The following is a 19,386-nucleotide window of genomic DNA, read 5'->3' as shown; positions in this document are numbered from 1 at the left end:
GTGCAGCAGGCGCGATGATATTACGCAGCGCCTGTGACCTCCTGCTTGCACAGGGAGCTTGCCTTGCAACCATGGAGACATTTGTGAGAGGTGCTGCGTAATATCATTGTGCCTGCTGCACCCATGGTACGGCAGCAAAGTTCCTTGATTATTACGCCGGAATGAGAATATAGTTCCTAGCCATATTGGCCTAGAAAATCGCAACTTTTCATTTTCCGTCGGTCTTAGTACACAATGTAACTACAGAAGAGTCAAGTTTTAAATAGGAAAAATATCGAAACTCTTTGGTCATTTTTGAGCGAGATGCTAACGGTCTAATCAGACTCAATGAACTATGCTAAGCTATGCTAAAAGTGGTACCACCAGACCCAGAGATCAGCTGAATGGATTCGAAAATGGTAAAACTCAAATGTTTAACTCTAGGGGAGTTGGAAAATAATTCACAAAAAAAGTGGAGTGTTCCTTTTGTCCATTTTAGTATAGTATGTATAGCTATATAATTAGGCATACAATTTTAGGTTAAAAAAATTCTGTCATAATCTCAGCTTTTTTCCATACAACAAAAATTCATAACGACCTCTTAAGCTTTAAAAATGAGTTTCATTACATTTCTAGTTTGAATGTATTCATATAATGCTTTGCCGATCATTAATGTATTATTATTGAAAAAATGATGTGAAGTGTTACGTTATGTACACCGACTCAGATAATACATGTATTTCATAACAGCTTATGTATCACTGTTATGCAATTCTTTTTGTTGTCATTTTGAACAGTATATTTATCTTGTTACAATACAGTATTTACCGTGCATTGATCATATAGTCTATTTGTCATCTGAGTAATTCTAAGCATATATATCAAAATTGAATATTAAGCCCCTCGAGGTTGTCCACTGCTTTACAGCCTTGCAGACTAGAGCTTTGACTCAAAGCATTCCAGGCATATAATACTCCCAGGCTATCTGCTTTATCACAAGACTGTGTTGATACACCTCTGACACGCAGCCAAGGCAGGTCCCGGTAAACTTTCACCTTTTAAAAGTATTTATTCACGTCGTAACACAGGATCAAGTGCCATTAATTGAATATGTCACGAGTGCACCAGTGGCTGTGGGGTCAAGTCAAGTCAACAGAGAAGACAGTGTTTGCAAGATTCTGGCTAAAGACCTAAAGAATTCACAGTCGACAGGTGGGAAACGACCAGCTATTTGTGTAACCCCCTAGAGAGAGAAAAATTACAAAAAACAACAACACTGAACACGAGGAGACGGGGAAACTGTTTCCTAATGGGTAACACGAGAATGTACGAAAAAACACAGAACGGGAGGCAAATAGCTTGCCAATTAGCTGTTGGATAGGAGTGAAATTGAAGCATATATCGACTGCAGCTGTAAATAGAGACATCTCGGTTTTCAGCGCCCCACCCCCACCCTGGCTTAGCCTGCCCTCACAGATCACATGATGTACAGAAAATACCATGCAGGCCACCCACTCACACTCCTCTCTCTGATGAAGACTCCTCTGATAGTACTTCCAGGTGGATTTGGAGTGACTGGCAACTGCAGCACTGCAGGCTTAATATAACTAGTACCTATAATACATGCGAACAGTCATTTATATTGTACTTGTGATATGCCCTTACTTTCTGTAATATGTCAGGCTTTTTGGGCAGTGTTCAAGGTTGGGATTGTTCTGGTGTCTGCTTTCAAAGATCAGAGTAATGTTTATTTGGATTATACAATTGACTCAAAGCTATGCTCCACCCACCTTGGTCACTGCAAGTGACTCAGAAGTGCTTTTACAGTATGCAAACAGTAAAATGTATTATTTTATAAATTGGTAAAAATGTGATGTAGAACTTGATAATCAGGTTCAGTTGGAAGCTAGAAGCACAATGGGTGTGTGTAGCTTCTGTTCTGAATACACATGTGTCCAGTGTGGGACGAGCTTCACATCCATTGGGAATGAATGTAAAAGACCTTGGTTTGACAGAAAAGGTCATAAACCATAACTGGCGATCATAAAATATATTTATTTATCCATAGAACAACAATACTAGACTTAAAAGATAATTCCACTAAATGGAATTGCAACAAACTAATGAGGGCTTGTGGCTTCAACAGAAGCATATACCATTGATTAACAAGTCTGCATGAAATCAATATTAACCCTATTTACTTTGTTAGTGCACATTACTAGTCTGTAGTACTAATCCACATTACTAGTCTTGTGGTTCACTGGTTAACAAGGTTATCATTAAAACTCCATTCTGTGGAGATAATGAATGAGTCTTTAACTTCCGGAACCCAACCGTTGCACTTTATACACAGAAGTAAACAAACATCTCCTTCTGCTTATGCTTTCCTCCTGTAGTTGACGCCGCCAGCTAGCACTTTGGCTGTGTAAGAACTATAAGCACAAACACAAAAGAGACTACAGCATTGGTCCAATACAGTATACATCAGCCTAATTCCCCAGAATGCTTTGTTTTATCACATTTTTCTGGTAAAAACACTTGATATGAATGGAAAGTTACTGTGTGACTGGTCAGTATTGGCAGGGCTTATAGCTTAGTGTTACTTTTGCTGGTCTGCTTTCAAATATTTATTGCAGTTTTATAAGTTTACTGCAAGTGCACCTGGCCATGTCAAATTATGTGAATGTTGAAGAATGTAAAACAGTAGTAAGCCGTGTGATTGATTTTTGGAAGCAATTCATTTTCTCACACACAGTGACTTAAAATGAATCAGGCTTTGACCTGCTGGAAGCCTTCTAATACCCTGCACTGGTTATCATTTAGCCATGGGAGAGCTGGATAATAGACTCTTGAACTAGATTTCCAACATAAACATACCACTGAGAAGTTAAGACAGGCCTGAGTACAAAAATGTAAAAACAATTTTCTCTGCAATACAGCTTCTTGCTCAACAATAAATTGCAGCCTTTTGAAAGATTCTGTGCATTTTCAGTCATCTTTAGTCAGATGCATTTACATTGTGACTCAGATGCAATCAACTCTATCTGTGTCTGTAAAGGTGTGAACCAAATGGCCCATACAGACGTATGGCCCACAGAAACTGATGGGTTGCGAATGACAAAGAAACAGCATTGCTCAGAGTAGATTGCAGGGTAGATCGATCTCCCGTGGGAGGTCCCTAACAGTTTTCTATTGTTTGTAGCCCTTTTGTCTTCATGTATAAAGTTCTGTCCCACAGAAGGGCTTTTCACACTTGAAATTGTTAATCCTGAGTCATTCTAAACCCCGGGTTATCTTTATTCATGTTTCACACTGCTTATACTATACTCGTAGCCTGACGTGGTCATACTCAATTCTAGTTCGAATAGGAGTCTGATACTGCTCCATTGGGCTTTGATTATGGGGGCGTATTTCAACCGATCCAGGAAAGACCTCAATTGGATAGACCTACAACCAATCAGAGCTACAGAGTAAGTGACGTATGTTGAGCGACACATAGTTGTCAACAGAACTCAACTGCACACATGCTGGAACTAGTAGAAGATGAGCGTAAACAATCTTTGCCGGTGTTGTAAAAAGAATAAGTATACACGGAGTACTTGCCAATTAATGCGCTGTCGATATCTTCTATAACAGACGCGATGGGGGAATCTACACATCTCAGTTCTTCAACAACAGCCATCATTGTTGTAAACCAGGGGTACTCAAGTTCAGAGGCCAAGAGGGCCGCATTTTAACCAAATGAAACGCGAAGGGCCACAAATTATAACTTGGATCGTAAGACTTTTATTTAGGCCTACTTAAGACAATATTTGTAGTTTTACTGTTTATTTACTAAAAGTTCAGTTTTTAAGGTCTGGCTGTTCACTGGCTGATGAGAGTTTGTCCATAAGATGAAAACATTGCACTTTTTTATAGTCTTTTTATACTCCATTGCACCTTTTTAACACTTTTTATAGCACCTATTTATACTCAGAGAATAAATGTTTTATTATTTGTATTATTATTACCTACCTTTTAATTTGGTCAGAATCAAAAAAATATTTTTTCTTTTTTTTAATGTTCAATCACAATTTTATGAATTATCTAACTATAACCAACGTTGTAAACATGATAAATAAGATATTTTCCGTGAGCTCAATGATGTGATGACAGATCTGTAATGGGAGCACTCTCTGCTTGCTTTCTGTTTATAACACATTGACATTAAGAATAAAAGGTTTGTTTTTCATGCTGCTCGGCAACTTACACACTGCAAAGTTTGAGGAATGTCAACTGCATTTCATCATGGAAAAATAAGGTTACTTTGTTTTTTACTTGCGCGCACAGTCTCGAGCCTTTGATGGCGTTCACGAATACAAGTGCTCGACTCATGCGCACTAGAGAGATTCATGCTTGTCTAGTCTTTTTCGCTCAAATAGTTACAATAAAATGTCTTTGTACTTGCTTAAAATTAGAGTTGCTGGTCTTTTAATCCCCTCAAACGAGCGCTCTTCAACACGGTCGGCTATTGTGTTTGTTGTTACTCTTGTTCTGTCTTCTCCGTTTCTTTTCAGACTGAAACAACAGCCCGTTTCAGTGCTGACACCTTGTGGACAAACTAAATTAGAGCAAAAACTGTTCAATGCGCGCGTGCAAAGTGCCTTCAGTTTATTGTTCTTTGCGGTTAGAAAAACTGTGCTGCGCGCGTACACTATAAGCGTTCTCTGCTGATGATTACAGCGTCACGCGCACTGTACGCCTACCATTGTGTACGTGTAAAAAAACGAAGTAATATTCACGCTAATTTTCAACGCAAATTATAATAAAAATACATTTATATGTAGCATGATGCGGGCCACAAATTTAATGCTGACGGGCCGGATGCGGCCCGCCCGCCTGTTGAGTACCCCTGTTGTAAACTAATTCAACCCAAGCGCTCTTTGATGACGTGGCTGATTACGTTTCTGGTGATAATTTGTCAATCAGCGCCCTGACAAATGTGATTGGTCCGAACAGTTTCTGTTCGGGCATAATTACTCCTCTACGGGTCGAGTCCAGACCGAACTCCCCGACCTCAAAATGTTGTGGGCGGGGCTAAGTTCGGCTGGCATCCAGGCTACTATACTCGGGGTTAACAGTTAATCCTGGGTTTTCATAAGCTACCATTTCACACCGCACATTCCTAAACCCCGGAATAAAGTCCTTATCTGCATATTTGCGGTGTCAATGTCACTGACTGGACAAACGCAGCACATGACCTGCTTATATAAACTCTAGCATTGCGTGCCCTCATATTACACATTGCTGACTGAAATATCAGAATTTTTTTTTCGGAGTGAACTTTTCAAACTCCTCTTCTTCACTCCAATTGTTTTGTTTTCCATCACCGTTTCACATTTTTCCTATCATAGGCAAAAACGACTGTTTATGCATCAAGCGTGAATTTAAGGCACGCGATTGGTTGACGGTCGCTAAGCATCTAGCTGAAACATTCTAACACCACATTGTTTCACACTGTACAAGTTAACCCCAGGTAAAAAGCAGTGCTAACCCCGCATCTAAATTACAAGTGTGAAATGCTCCTTTACCTGGGGTTAAAAGTGGTGTTTAGAATGACAATAACCTGGGGTTAAGCACAGTGTGAACTTTGGGTTGAGATTCTTGAAGGCCGACATGCTAACATCGCTGCTGAAGAACTGTGCTACTACCTTCAATACATTTTTCTAACTAATTTTCTAACGTCATTTTCATCTAACACTTCCATGTGCGGTGGTTTGAACAAACAAGCATTTAATCCAGTCTGAAAGACCAGAATAAGATTTCAGCTTTTGATATTAATTGGTGCCTGAATTACCTCTAAATTGGTATATATGCTATCGTGTTTGTGATCAAAATCATCAGTTGGTTATACGATCATCATTCAAACTGTTACAGCCAGAAACAGACAGCATTGGTATTTACAGATTATCATGATGAATCATCTTATTTGGAAATGAATATTTGCATGCGTGGCATGACATATTTATGACTGCAAGATGCAGCAATTCCAACTGATTAACTTTGGTGCAGCTCTAAAAATGTATCCTCGCGAGCTGAAATTCACAGATAAGCTGTTGACATTTCATTACGCACATATGCTATTTTCTCCCCAAACACTGTGAATTAGCCTAAAAAATCTACTTTAGCATGTCCTCTGTGCTAAAACATACATTTAGAATGCTGTTGTTTCTTCCCAAAGGGACCCAAAGAACAAACTTTTTCTGTAATATTCTCAGTCATCTCGCATCGCATTAATGTTTTTTTTTTTTTATAGGAAGGGTTTCTTGGTCACTCCAAAACGTTGTCCAGTAATATCTGTACGAGATATGATAGTTATTGTAATTTTGGAGGTGAGGTAACATTAAAATCCAGACAGCTCTTAATAGACCAAAATGTTGTTTGAGTCAGTACACTTGCTAAATGGAGACAGAAAGTGTGTACTGGATCAGACAAAAACAGGCCTGGAGCATACATTAGAATTATAAACAAACAGCCAAAAATGTAGCCTATTTTTTGCATCAGAGGTGCCAGAATGCTGTTCTGGGAACATTTCGGCTCAATTTGACCCCTGCTGGTGCTTACTGAACTGCCAACTTCAACCTGGAAATAGAGCAACATCAAAATGATTTTGAGATACAATATCAGCATATTAGGATAAACACGATTTATTATAATTGCACCGTTATTGCAATGATTAAAGTGTTTTTATATGAAAATGAAAAATTTTATCTGCCAGTAATTTCCATAAATGGACTGCAATTATATAAATGTTCCTTCAACGACAGCATCATGGGGTGTCAATAGATCCAGATTAGCTTCACGCAATGTGTAAGTGACAAACTTTTCCCACCTTCCAGTAACCTCTCCATAGCCAGTCATTTAATGAGGTCTTCCCTAAAAATAACAGCTGATTTACATGCTGTCTGGAGTTGTGTTCTGTGCAAGCTGCGCTGGAATGGCTGCCCAGAAGGTGCTGTAAATCACGAGTCCTGTGTTAGGGCTTCAGTGGGTGACCTTTTGCCACTTGAAGTGTTTGAGAGTGATGTCACCCTAACAGTTGCTTACAACTCAGCCACAGTTGCTTGCAATCACCACTCTAGACAAGGGCTAAATAAAAAACAATTGCTTCCTGTGAGGCATTACCCGTGCAGACATTAGCTGTAAAATAAAGGTTTATGTATAGTTGTTCGCAACAAAATTTTGATTTTCTGGGCCATTGGAGCAAACATAAAACACAACAGAAAGCCTCATGAGTGCTGCATAATTTTGTTTAAATATGTTCGCAACTTCAGTTATGAAGACTAGCGAGAAAAAAAACATGCCATATCGCAGTTACAGCTCAGATGATGGTGCATAATCAGGCTTATATCATCTATTTTCATAGAACAAGAGGGGGTGTGGATGATCAAAAATAAACAAATAATGGAAATTACTGAAGCGACAGTGCTGACAGGTTGTCAGATTGGGAAAAGTGGTAATGATGAGCGAGAGCATGTGATGGAGGAGGGTATATAAAATCCACATGCTGGATTTGTAGTTGAGGAAAATGTGGTTCTCATAAAGTCTTGGTCACCACCACCAAATCAACATGTTGGCTTCTCTTCTGGTCTCAGTATATGCCTGAACTTTCTCTCTTGAAAAAACATACACTTATCTTTTGACTGTACTATTTATTTTCTGTAATGTCATTTAATTTACTTTGAAAAAGGAGCACAAGGCAAATGAGCCCTTTGGATGAAAACATGCCACAAGATTTAGGTATATACGGTGGTGGTTGAATTATACGGTGTATGATGGACTGCTCAAAAGTGGTAAGTCTCATAGCTTGCTATATCTGATTGCATCTTATGGAACTTATTTTTCAACCACTGTATTAGTTCACAACTATTTGTCTGCATTGAAATAACTTTCTTGTAATGACTCATCTTTGTCATTTAGCCCAGATATAAATGTGCATGGCTAATCACTTCATTTGCATATCGGTTAACACCTTGAAATCAGACTTTTTCCACTTCCATCCTCGTTTGCACATGCACTACAAATTAACACCCTGGGAAAAATAATTGACTTTTTCATTTCCTACAGATGTTGTAATTAATTAACAAGTGAGGCAGCTTAAGATAGAAAGTAATGACGGATCAAGACAATTACAAGTTGCATATTAAGTTGGGGTCATGGTTTTCATTAATTAATGCAGAAAAGCCCATCAGTTTTTTATTAAAACAATACAGTTTGACATAATAAGTAACAAAAATGTCTTTAAATACTTAAGATATGTATTCTCAGTGCTAATAAGCATGAGTCATTTAATGCAAACATCTACATATTCTGTTTGATCTTCCAACTAATGTATATATTAATTAAAAATCATATCTGACTTCTTGCAGCATACAGTTTACTACTTCCTTTTGAACAGAATACAACAGAGCAGTGCAGAGTCGTGAAACTGGCATTCGGTGTGTATGGCAATGCAGTAATTCTCTGAACATTGTTCATTTACTACCAGGGCCACCAGCTGTGTTCACTTGTTAGAGATTGTCAAATATAAATGGAAACTAAGATGTATCTATATCTGGTGGTCTAAAACATGTTTATTTGATGGATATCGATGAGTCAAATTTTCAAATATTTTGGCCTACATAATTTTCCTTTTTACTTTATATAATATTTTTCAATGCTCTGCCATCTGTATTTGCTCAGTAGCTTTAAGTTAAATAGTTGTAGTAGAGACAGTGTGAGACAACGGTTCTTCGCAGGCCTGCTGTCAGGCGAAACTGGATTTGCACCAAAAATGTAAAAAAAAAAAATTCCCCTCAAAAATGATGGCAATACTCAAAGTGATATAAGGTGTAAAGTGGTTTATTTACAATGCTTGAGAGGTGATAACAGTCCCAGTAGAAAAATAACCAAAGGTATATACAAAAGTAACCCAGATAAAAAAATGGCAAACAAAAACAACAAAGAAAAGATATTATATATATATATATATATATATATATATATATATATATATATATATATATATACAAACTTCGTCAATGATAGTAATGAATTGCAAATCATCAATGAGATATTAAGTATGTACATATGTACAATAAGACAAAAATATACATATACACATATAATGCACTCCATATATATATATATATATATATATATATATATATACACAAACTTCGTCAATGATAGTAATGAATTGCAAATCATCAATGAGATATTAAGTATGTACATATGTACAATAAGACAAAAATATACATATACACATATAATGCACTCCATATATATATATATATATATATATATATATATATATATATATATATATATATATATATATATATATACAAACTTCGTCAATGATAGTAATGAATTGCAAATCATCAATGAGATATTAAGTATGTACATATGTACAATAAGACAAAAATATACATATACACATATAATGCACTCCATATATATATATATATATATATATATATATATATATATATATATATATATATATATATATATATATATATATATATACACACACACACACACACACACACACACACACACACACAATAAAATAAATCTAAATGAAGAAATAACCACTTAAGGCCACGGTATACTTCAAACGAAGTTCTTTTTCGTTCTTCGTTTAGGGGTAAAACGAAGTTCGAAATGTGTGACCAGCGATATACTGTAATCGAACATCTGACACCGCCCACACTGCTGAGAGCGACGGTTAGATGAATATGTAAAATGTGTGCTGTGCACTTCTCAGTAACAAAATAAACACACAAAAAATGAGAAAACAGCAAGCATTTATTATAGAAAGCATAAGAAAAGCGTTTGATCATAACAGCATGGGAATGTTAGCACGAGCTCTGCAAATTAGCACTCCAGTCACGTCACATCTTCATATAGCACTTTATTCAATACATTGCTTAAAATCAAGCATCTTTACAGTATCAAACATGAAAAACAGTGTTAGTGCCTCATTTTTTTTACAAGCACAACTTCATTTTGTACGATAAAGTGGTTATCCAGTGTGTTCGTGTTTTCATCCATGGAGATCTTACCTCAACAAACTCAAACACATGAAATGAGTCAGAGACGCGGTCCACGCGAGTGAAGGCGGAGCCTCAGCGCACACCTCCTGTTACGTTATCGTCACGGACCAATGGTAGTACGAAGGTGTTTTGCAGCTGGAGCTAACTTTTCCTGAAAGTTCGCTTTGGCAAGCCATTTCGAACTTCCAAAAAGAACACAAAACGAACTTCGTTTTGGCCTGATTTTCTTCAAAATGACGTCACATCAGTTCGTTCTTCGATTTCGTTTGAAGTATACCGGGGCCTTTAATCTGATGGAGAATGCAACGAGGAAGACCGACAGGTATGTATTAACAAAAACAAAAACTCAGCAGGGACGTGCACATGAATTTTGAGGGGCAGTTGCTCTGACCTAAAAAAAAGGGCACTCCCCTACCTATTTTTCTAATAATTCAACGGCCCGTCGTCAATTATTCCTTACTTGAATCACAGCTTAAATAGTGTTTTGACATCGACAACCCAAGTGCATTTTACCTCAAACTTGCGTCTAGTTAACTTTCTAAAGTAGCAATCGCTTGTCGGGTCGACATTAACACACTGACAAAATTATATTCAGAATTAAAAATATTTTTATACCACTTTTTAATGTGTGATTGTGTAAAGGTTTTCACGAGATACCAACCTTTCGCGAACTTGCTTCCAACACTCGTTCTCATGGAGGCGCGGTGTGCACGGAGGGGAGGGGCTGTGCGCGCGCGAGTATATGAGACGCAGGGAAATGAAATGCAGCTGAACGTTTGCTCTATGAAAGACATTGACAAAGACGAAAACTAAGGACATTTAATCTATAATTTTATTTTATTTTAGTTAGTTTTGCCAAACACACGTTACAGTTTTGGTTAGTTATCGTTTTTTGTAATGCCTCGTTTTTATTTCAGTTAACGACGATGTTTTTTCCCACCTAGTTTTCGTTTTTTCGTTAACGATTATAACCTTACTCACCTTTCCGACAACGTTAAGTCGTCTCACCCGACAACCGCGACAATCTCCTTCTAGTGCCGGCGTGCCGCACATGCAGGCTCAGCTCAGGTGCCGGTCGCGTGCAGCGCTGCAGCCACATAAACAGAGTTTGCCCTTCCCCTACTGACTTTCACTTTCGGACGGGTGCCCGAATATGGAAGTGAATGAGGCTTTGCGATTTTTATTTTATTTATTTATTTATTTTATCTAGGCCTACGTGAAATTCTGCATCCATTGTACGATTTTTTTTATTTATTTTTTCCACCTTGGAAGGGCAACGTGAGTCGAGAAGGGCATATGGGCAGTTGCCCGGGCAACCTGAGCAACCCCCCTGTGCACGTCCCTGAAACTCAGGTATGTGTGTGTGTTAGGCGCAGCATGAACTATTGTCGGGAGATGGAAATGGAATAGATATGTTTGCGTGTGTGAAACCAGCATGCTAATGGCATGTGTGTGCACCCACATCGCCTCAGCAGGGAACGGAGGAACAAGGTAAGATGGTGCATGTGTGCGTGTAAGTGCTGCGCTAACCAACAGGGAGGAGTCACTTTGTCACAGATAGGTTTGGAGTCCGAAGAGTCCGAAGAGTCTCAGCCTCAGACGTCATGCACACGGACTGTTGGGAATTCCGTTATTTGATTGGTTGAATTCTCCAGGGTTTCCGAGAGGTCTGTGTTGCGTTCTTTAACAGTCCACCTAGAAACAAAGCCATTGTGATGCCAAACCCCCTCATGGAAGAAAGCTATCCATCTAGGATCAACTAGATCCTGGATTTTAAAAAAGTGTGTGAAGTTTAGATTGTTGCAGTAAACTTGCTTGACTTTCTTGAATGAATGTATACCAGTCTGTTATTGTAGGGACATCGCCTCTAAACATGACGCTAAACAAAATGAACTGTGATTGGTGGATTTACATGTCCTCTTGGGCAGTCCTTGGCCAATGAAATCTGATATGAGTCCAGACCTTCTGCAGTCAGTCTGAAGGTCTAGCTATGCAAACTATGGTCCAACAAATACGTGAAAGGGACCCATTTGTTTTTCTAGCTGGGGATTACATCATCGCTCCCTTTCATTACTTCAGACGCCCCTTCTTCAGTGCTCCTCTGGCACTGGCTCTGTGAATATATATATATATATATATATATATATATATATATATATATATATATATATATATATATATATATATATATATATATAATTTATTTTGTGTAAACCATATGTAAGTTTGTAACTGAGTGCCTAATAACAATCAATCCCTCATCAACAGAAAAAACCCTCCTTCACTGTAGGCCTTCCTTAAGTAACTTTGATCAGTGCACAATGTCACCTATTCGTCCTGCTTCCATTTGCAGACTTAGCAGCAAGGCCATGGTGCAGTTTAATGAGACGGTAATAAAAACTTGTGACCTGGTGACCTTTGTCATTTATGACTCCAAGAGGATTAGCCATCTTTTCCCACATCTTACTGTGAGTAGAGTACTCCAGGTCAGCCTTAATGCAGTCAGGAGAATGATATTCTGCTGCTCAGAACATCCAAGTCATTTCACTCGTAATTCAGTGGTTTATGTGTTGGGTTCAATTCCAAATACACAGGAGCTGAACACAGAGAATGTCAAGAAGATTGCAATGAAACATGAGTATCAACAAACTAACATGGATATACTAATGCACATTACGCTTTTTACATCTAAAATGTGGCCATAAACACATGCTGATAATTATGGAGGAGATTATATTTATGTTCTAACACAAATGCCTATTTTATCTGGCTGAAATGAGAGGAGTGTATCTTGCCTAACACCTAAATGAAATCTGTGCTCCACTCCATGATTGTAATCTAAATGATAAACTCTCAAACATAATTGCCCAGGGGATTGTTTACTGAATAAAATAATTATGTAAAATAATAATGTCATGTATTTTATGATTGGCTATTTTCTCAAGGCTGTTTCATAATGTTATGTAACATGTATAAGATGCATGCATAAAGGCCAAAATTCTGAGACCAAACTATCTGGGAGATTTTTTACATCAAAAATATAATCCATACAGCTCCAGTGGGTTAATGTATGTTTTTTTTGTAAGAAAAATCTCCATATTTAAAACCTTATAAAGTAAAATAACTAGCTTCCGCCAGATGACCGTACGCATACTGCGCAAGTCGACTTACATCAAATCCCTGAGGCGATGTATGATGCAGGATGTAGGAGTATCGTAAGCTTAGACGCCTCTTGCGGTTTAAACAAATAGGGCTGGGCAACAAACTCAAGCTCCTCTTCTCTGACATTTCTCTTTAAAATTTCTCATTTTAGACTTCTAATTCGTGACTGGTGTTTCGTTTTGCTCTATCCTCTGCACTTCCGCTTTCGTCACTAATCGTCATGCGTCGGGTCAGGGGTTACTCTTCCGCCACACATTGATGCGCACATCCGTCTAACTGTTATTTTACTTAATAAAGTTTTAAATATGGATATTTTTCTTACAAAACCCCATCGCTTTGTTTTAGAAGGCTTTTAGTAACCCCATGGAGCTATATGGATTTTTTTTTTTTTTTATGATGGATGGATGCATTTTTTGGGGGGGCTTCAAAACGCCCCCGTTCAATATCATTATAAAGCTTGGAAGAGCCAGGATATTTTTTAAATATATCTCAGATTGTTTTTGTCTGAAAGAAGATAGTCATATACACCAATAGGATGGCTTGAGGGTGAGTAAATCATGGGATAATTTTCATTTTTGGGTGAACTATCCCTTTAACATCCATAGAACCTTTTCATTGGACTAAAGGTTCTTTATACTCTTAAAAATAAAGGTTTTCTTAGTGTAAAGTAAATTTGAATAATCTAAAGAACCTTTTTCCACTATAAAAAAACCTTTTAATTGATAGTTTCCATGGATGTTAAAGGTTCTTCATTTTTAAGAGTGATACAGTGTGAAAAAAGGTTCTTTGGCGCTCATTGTGCTCATCAGTGACATAAAATCATGTTTTTGCCAAGTTGCACCATAAATTATTTCTTTAATGGCTTTGTTTTACAGGGAATTATAGAGCAAAAACATCAACCATTTGCACCACCGCTGAATATCCGTAAAAGTTCTATTTGTTATTTTTTGTAATTTCAGAACTATTCAGTTAATCAAAGTCATAAAGCTTAAAATAAACTCGTTTCAACAATTCATTCTGGTATTTGACTATCAATCTGAAATAAAACTATACACCTTCATCAAGATGAAATCATTTCAAAAGTCATTTCATAACAGTAAGGTGTCAACAGGAATGAGGATTCTTCCCAAAGTTCCCAGGAGAACTTGCTTTTGGCGGAAGCCAAGGTTAAATACATGGGAACAGCACACACACACAGACACACACAGCTCAAAGGATTTATTACCTTGGACAACTTGGAGGCAGCACTCAAATATCAGAAGAGGCCAGAGCACTTTGAAAGAAGCAAGAGAGGAGCACAGAGAACTGTGAACAGGTAGGGATTTTTTTGTAGCCTTTTTGTTGTAGTTGTGACAGAACTGAGAGACATGCACAAAAAAAAAGAAAACAATAAGAGCTTCATACCTTTGTATTGCGCCAAAGTCTCTCACCACCTTGCGTACCTTGAACAGACACTTGTATGTTTTCTACAGGACAAAAACTTTTCACTCTGTTGGGTGTAATGAACTATGCATGTACTTTGACTTATTATAGCGCCTGTGGAGTTTTTACAATGCAGAGCTAACAACCTCATGTAACTTTGAGTTCTGACACCTCTAAACTCTAAAATTATCTTCTTCTGGTTTAAAGACTTACTCCCTGTTTATAGACTTACTTTATACTTTCTCATAACATTATTGGACTTAACATAGATGTTCTAAATGTAGTTTCTTACAACTAATTTGGTGGCCACTCATCAGAATCATTCGAGTTGGTCTTCCCGATTTGGGTTTTGGAGTCTGGAATCTGTGATAGCTGCTAGTCAGGTGGCATGATGTCAAATCAGAACAGTTGCAGGGATGTTCTAACTATAGATACAAGTATCACATCAAACGAAGCCAATGTACATGAAGGATTTTTAATCGCTGGCTGGGTGTCCGTACTTTTTTTTACTAATGTTTATATGACAGATGTGCCACATTTAGAATAATAAAATAATAAATAAAAATATTATTCCTATTCCCATTTTTCCTTATTCCTATTAAAGTTCCTATTCCTATGATCTTCTTATTAAAGACCCCCTGTGGTAAAAATCTAGTTTTTAATGTTGTTTATATGTCTATGTGGTGTTTTTAATATGCTTTAAGACAAACCATGTGCAAATTCGTATGTCAACATGTCAAGTATTTTCTCCATAAAACTGCAGATTGAAATCTCTGGTGTCTGTGACGTCACAAACTACCTTGTAACCAATCACGTCAACGTGCCGGCGGGTTTTAGCATATCATTAACAGTGAACTAGCAGGGGAGTCTTGAGAGAAGCCAGGTTATCCTGGTATATTTTTCTGTTGATATGAAAAATCGTGTAGACTTAGCAATATGGCGGGTGTGTGATGTATATTACGATGTTATGATGATCTATAAGCCTTTCTCCACTGACGTTCTGAGTTGTTAAAGTGTTTCTAAGGATACTGATTGTTAGAAGGCAGCTGCCTGACTCTGACATGGCAAACGGGAATATGGTTTGCGTAACACATTAGTAGCTGTGTGATAACATAGTCAAGCAAAAGGCTAATCATATTAATTACCATTACGTGTCCGATGGGGTAAGGAGCGATTTTTAATTTGCATATTCATCAGTGCACGTATACTAAATGAGGCAATGGTGTAAAGTTACATTCAAGCTATTTTAAGACATGAAGAAACATTTTTCACAGGAAAAAACGTTTAAATATGTCATTTTGGTGAATAAGATGAGTTTTAAGGGCTTTTAAGAGTGTTTAACAAAACATGCAAAAGACAAAACAGAGGAAAAAACAGAGGAAGCATGCAAGTAATGGGGTTAGGGTAGTAGAAGCATAACTTCCAATAATATGGGATACTAATACAGAACATCTGGATTATACTGTAAAAGCGACCAAAGAACTGTTTTCTTACCTTAAATCTGGGGATATATTATTCCAGTTTCCAAGATTGCACCTTACCTGGATTCAACGTTCTGGTTGCTAAATGTTGCTAAATTTTACAACTCTCAAAAACACAACCTCAATATAACATATTAAACACATAATTTATAAAATACAGAAGAAACAAAAATATCCAGAAATGCAAACCAACATTTATAGTACACTTTCCTCGTATGATGATGATGATGATGATGATGATGAAGAAGAAGCTGTGTATGAAAAAAGCAACAAGACCTTATGGAACAATAACATCTTAATGCGTATGGGAGTTGCTTTAAAATATTCAGTGTGACTATAAAGTGAATCCACAGAAAACCCCACAATGTGGTGAAGTGCTGAAAACAAATCTAAAAATGTTAAAGCTGTTCCTGAAATATAGAAACAGGAAATAAACATATTGGCTCAGCAATTATGACTTACCAGTAAGGCTGGTCACTGACAGCAGCTTTACGTTAATTTGTCTTTAAATGTTGTCTTCTGGGAGCCACAAATTTGTATCTGCATCAGTTAAAAGGTGCATGGGGACATTTCAGATGCCTGGAGAGTCTATCCACAGAAGCCATTTTAAGTGGGCAAGGCTGAAAGGACAGAGGAAGAGATTTTATCACCAGTCAGAAAAACAGTAGGGTGAAAGACTGAGCAAAATTGGCTTTGCCTATTACTGAGGGTCATTTTGCACACTTAAACACCCTGTGGAATTACATCTTCTGTACTCTAAATAAAGTACTGACAAGCAGGCTGATTTATAACATGGTCATTTCCTCACCTAAAACATGTGTTGCTTCAATCTCAGACCTGAAGTGCTCATTGCTAGCTTTCCCTAAGAGGAAAACAGACTTAATGCTCCCATCGATATTGCATTTAGTGCATGCCTGACTAGTGTTCTGTTCGAGTTATGCACTGCTGTGATTAGGCGATTACTAAAATAATCACAGTTCTGGAACGTTCTGGAAATTAGACTTATTTTTATTAAGATTTTCCTCATAGTGGTTAAATACCTCAAAAAATGCATCCATTTTGCATTTAGAATGTAATTTTATCCATTTTAGCCTCGGGGTAATATTGAAAAGGCCCCTTGGCAGAGCCAAAAGTAGAACTTACCCATTGGTGTTCACATAAATGTCACCTTGCTAATGCATTGTACGTTAATGATATGCATGCTATCACCTTCTAAGTGACTCTTTTACTGAACTTCACCAGTTTCTAGAAATGTAAATAACTAGAGCCAACCGAGGATTGCGCTAGGCTGGCATGATAGCCTATCATTTGACAAATGACTGTGTCCTACTAAACATGTCAGCAGGGCAATTCACAGAGAGGAAAAAAGGGTTAGTGGTATAGTTTAAAACTTGAGCATGTCATTAGACTTGCTTTTCATATAGTCGTGTGAAGTGGTAGTTTACTCATGCACTGTTATTACCGCTATACAACCCGGCCTGCCGCTGGCATGTAATTATGTTATGAAACATGGCTTCGGTTTCTCAGCACGATGAAAATGTCTCCTTTTATGCTGCAGTTCTTCTAATCTGAGATACAGGTGGAAAACCCTGGAAGCTATACTAACACAGGAGAACTTTGCACAATAAACCACTAATTTGCTAAGTAAGATGGGAATATACCTACATTTAAGAGTAGAATACCCAAGATGGCAGTGAAATGAAGTGCTCGTCCCCATATAAGCATGCGATTGCGCTGAGTGGTGTGAAGCTCAGGTTGCGTGTAAACCGAAGACCCTCAGTTTGGCAAGCTTCAGTGTCGGGATATTTTGCTCAGGAGGGTTAGATAGCTCGTTTTCCAAAATGAACTGAAGCCAAGGGCTGCTTAGGATATACTGAAAACTAGCATGGGTGTTTAAATAATTTGTCATTCTGAATACCTTGTGCTGTAATCAGATAATGGCCAATAGTGTTTTGTTTTAGCGCCCAGATTTTACACTGGACTTCAAGTGGTAAACCGACACTATACCGAAAACGTTTATCATACAAATCCAAGGGAAATTGATCATTTTGTTTTGTACATGCCTCTTGAATTTTGATGTTTCGTGCTCTTGGCACAAAACAAAACGTGGTTGGCACAATCCGTGTTTACTCTCGCTTAAAGTGATCCATATTTCATTTAGTTTAGGTCCAGTTTGTTCTACCTTATGTCATTTTGGCCATGTTTTTTGAGGATGGGTGATATCACACAACCTGTGCATGCTGACATTCACCTAATTTGGTTGCTTCTACTAAGCGACAGATGAATTTGCAACAGAATAACGAATTTGGTTGGACGCACAGCTGTTGAACAACAAAAGATATGGGAAACGTATGTGGATATTTATTTTGCTATGCCATAGTATAAACATTACATTTTATTGTTTGCGTTTAGCATCTTTTTTATCCTGCGGTCCGTGATCCTATCAGATTCAGAACAGACCTGAAACACATTTTGAGTTTTGGAAAAAATTAACTAATGTTATGAATTGAACCTTATTGTAATGCATTAGGTATCATCAAATAACAATGGACAATGTTATCATAATAATTCATAAATCATGAACTAATGCTAATTTATGCAACTTTAAATGGTATAAATGTATTGGTATATGCAGAAATTAACATTGATCTATATTAATAAGTGCTGTTAATTTCAGTTTATGATGCTTAATGCAAATGAATTTTATGAACTTTATTGTTACCATGACTTCAGTACATAGTACATGCATTCACTTGTTCGACCTGAAGCTGATTAGCAAAAATTTGTATTACCATCCGAAGCAGTAATGTAACTATCATTGTTTTATTCATGATGCAACAAATTGAAATAATAGCTGGCAGGTTTTACGCCAACAGAAATGACAAGCCAAATCGTGCATAATGATGAGTGCAATGAATCACATGCATGTTGAAGGATGACACTCAAATGTCAGATTTCAGCAGCTTGTGATCCACAAAACACTTGCATTTATATCCCATTATGCTCTGTGCAGTGTCTATAAGAGGCCAATCAGCACACTATTGTGTATGGAATATGCCACTTGGTCAGATGACTGATGTAGCACTGAATGCAATTTCATAGAGTTATTTATGAAAAAAGATAGCCTGTCCATAAAACAACCTGCGTTGTTCAGTTTCTGAAATGAGATTGAGACTACCATTAGCAGGAGTCAACGACAAGAGCGGGACAAGAGTCATTGAGGGCCCTAGACTACAAGATCATTCCAAATAAACAAGCTCTGT

The 19,386-nt window shown here is 37.4% G+C and overlaps 1 protein-coding gene and 1 long non-coding RNA gene across 5 annotated transcripts in view; one reads left to right on the top strand and one right to left on the bottom strand.

The window, feature by feature from the left end:
- Nucleotides 1–14,058: 14,058 nt before the first annotated feature.
- Nucleotides 14,059–15,544, bottom strand: LOC125273507. Its single transcript, XR_007186082.1, has 2 exons — nucleotides 14,625–15,544; nucleotides 14,059–14,493 (listed from the first exon to the last, which is right to left on the bottom strand). It is a non-coding gene; the product is annotated as an uncharacterized LOC125273507 (long non-coding RNA).
- LOC125273503 (immunoglobulin-like and fibronectin type III domain-containing protein 1) overlaps nucleotides 14,431–19,386 on the top strand; it is a 37,705-nt gene continuing 32,749 nt past the window's right edge. For 2 of the 4 annotated variants that reach the window (XM_048198941.1, XM_048198940.1), the window contains exon 1: nucleotides 14,431–14,535. The gene's annotated coding sequence lies outside the window, so the exon portion shown is untranslated. The remainder of the gene's footprint in view (nucleotides 14,536–19,386) is intronic. The other 2 variants (XM_048198942.1, XM_048198943.1) reach the window with 2 other exon arrangements.

This window comes from Megalobrama amblycephala, linkage group LG8, assembly GCF_018812025.1.
Source record: "Megalobrama amblycephala isolate DHTTF-2021 linkage group LG8, ASM1881202v1, whole genome shotgun sequence".
Lineage (NCBI taxonomy): Eukaryota > Metazoa > Chordata > Actinopteri > Cypriniformes > Xenocyprididae > Megalobrama > Megalobrama amblycephala.
This window is presented reverse-complemented; position numbering and strand designations above follow the sequence as displayed.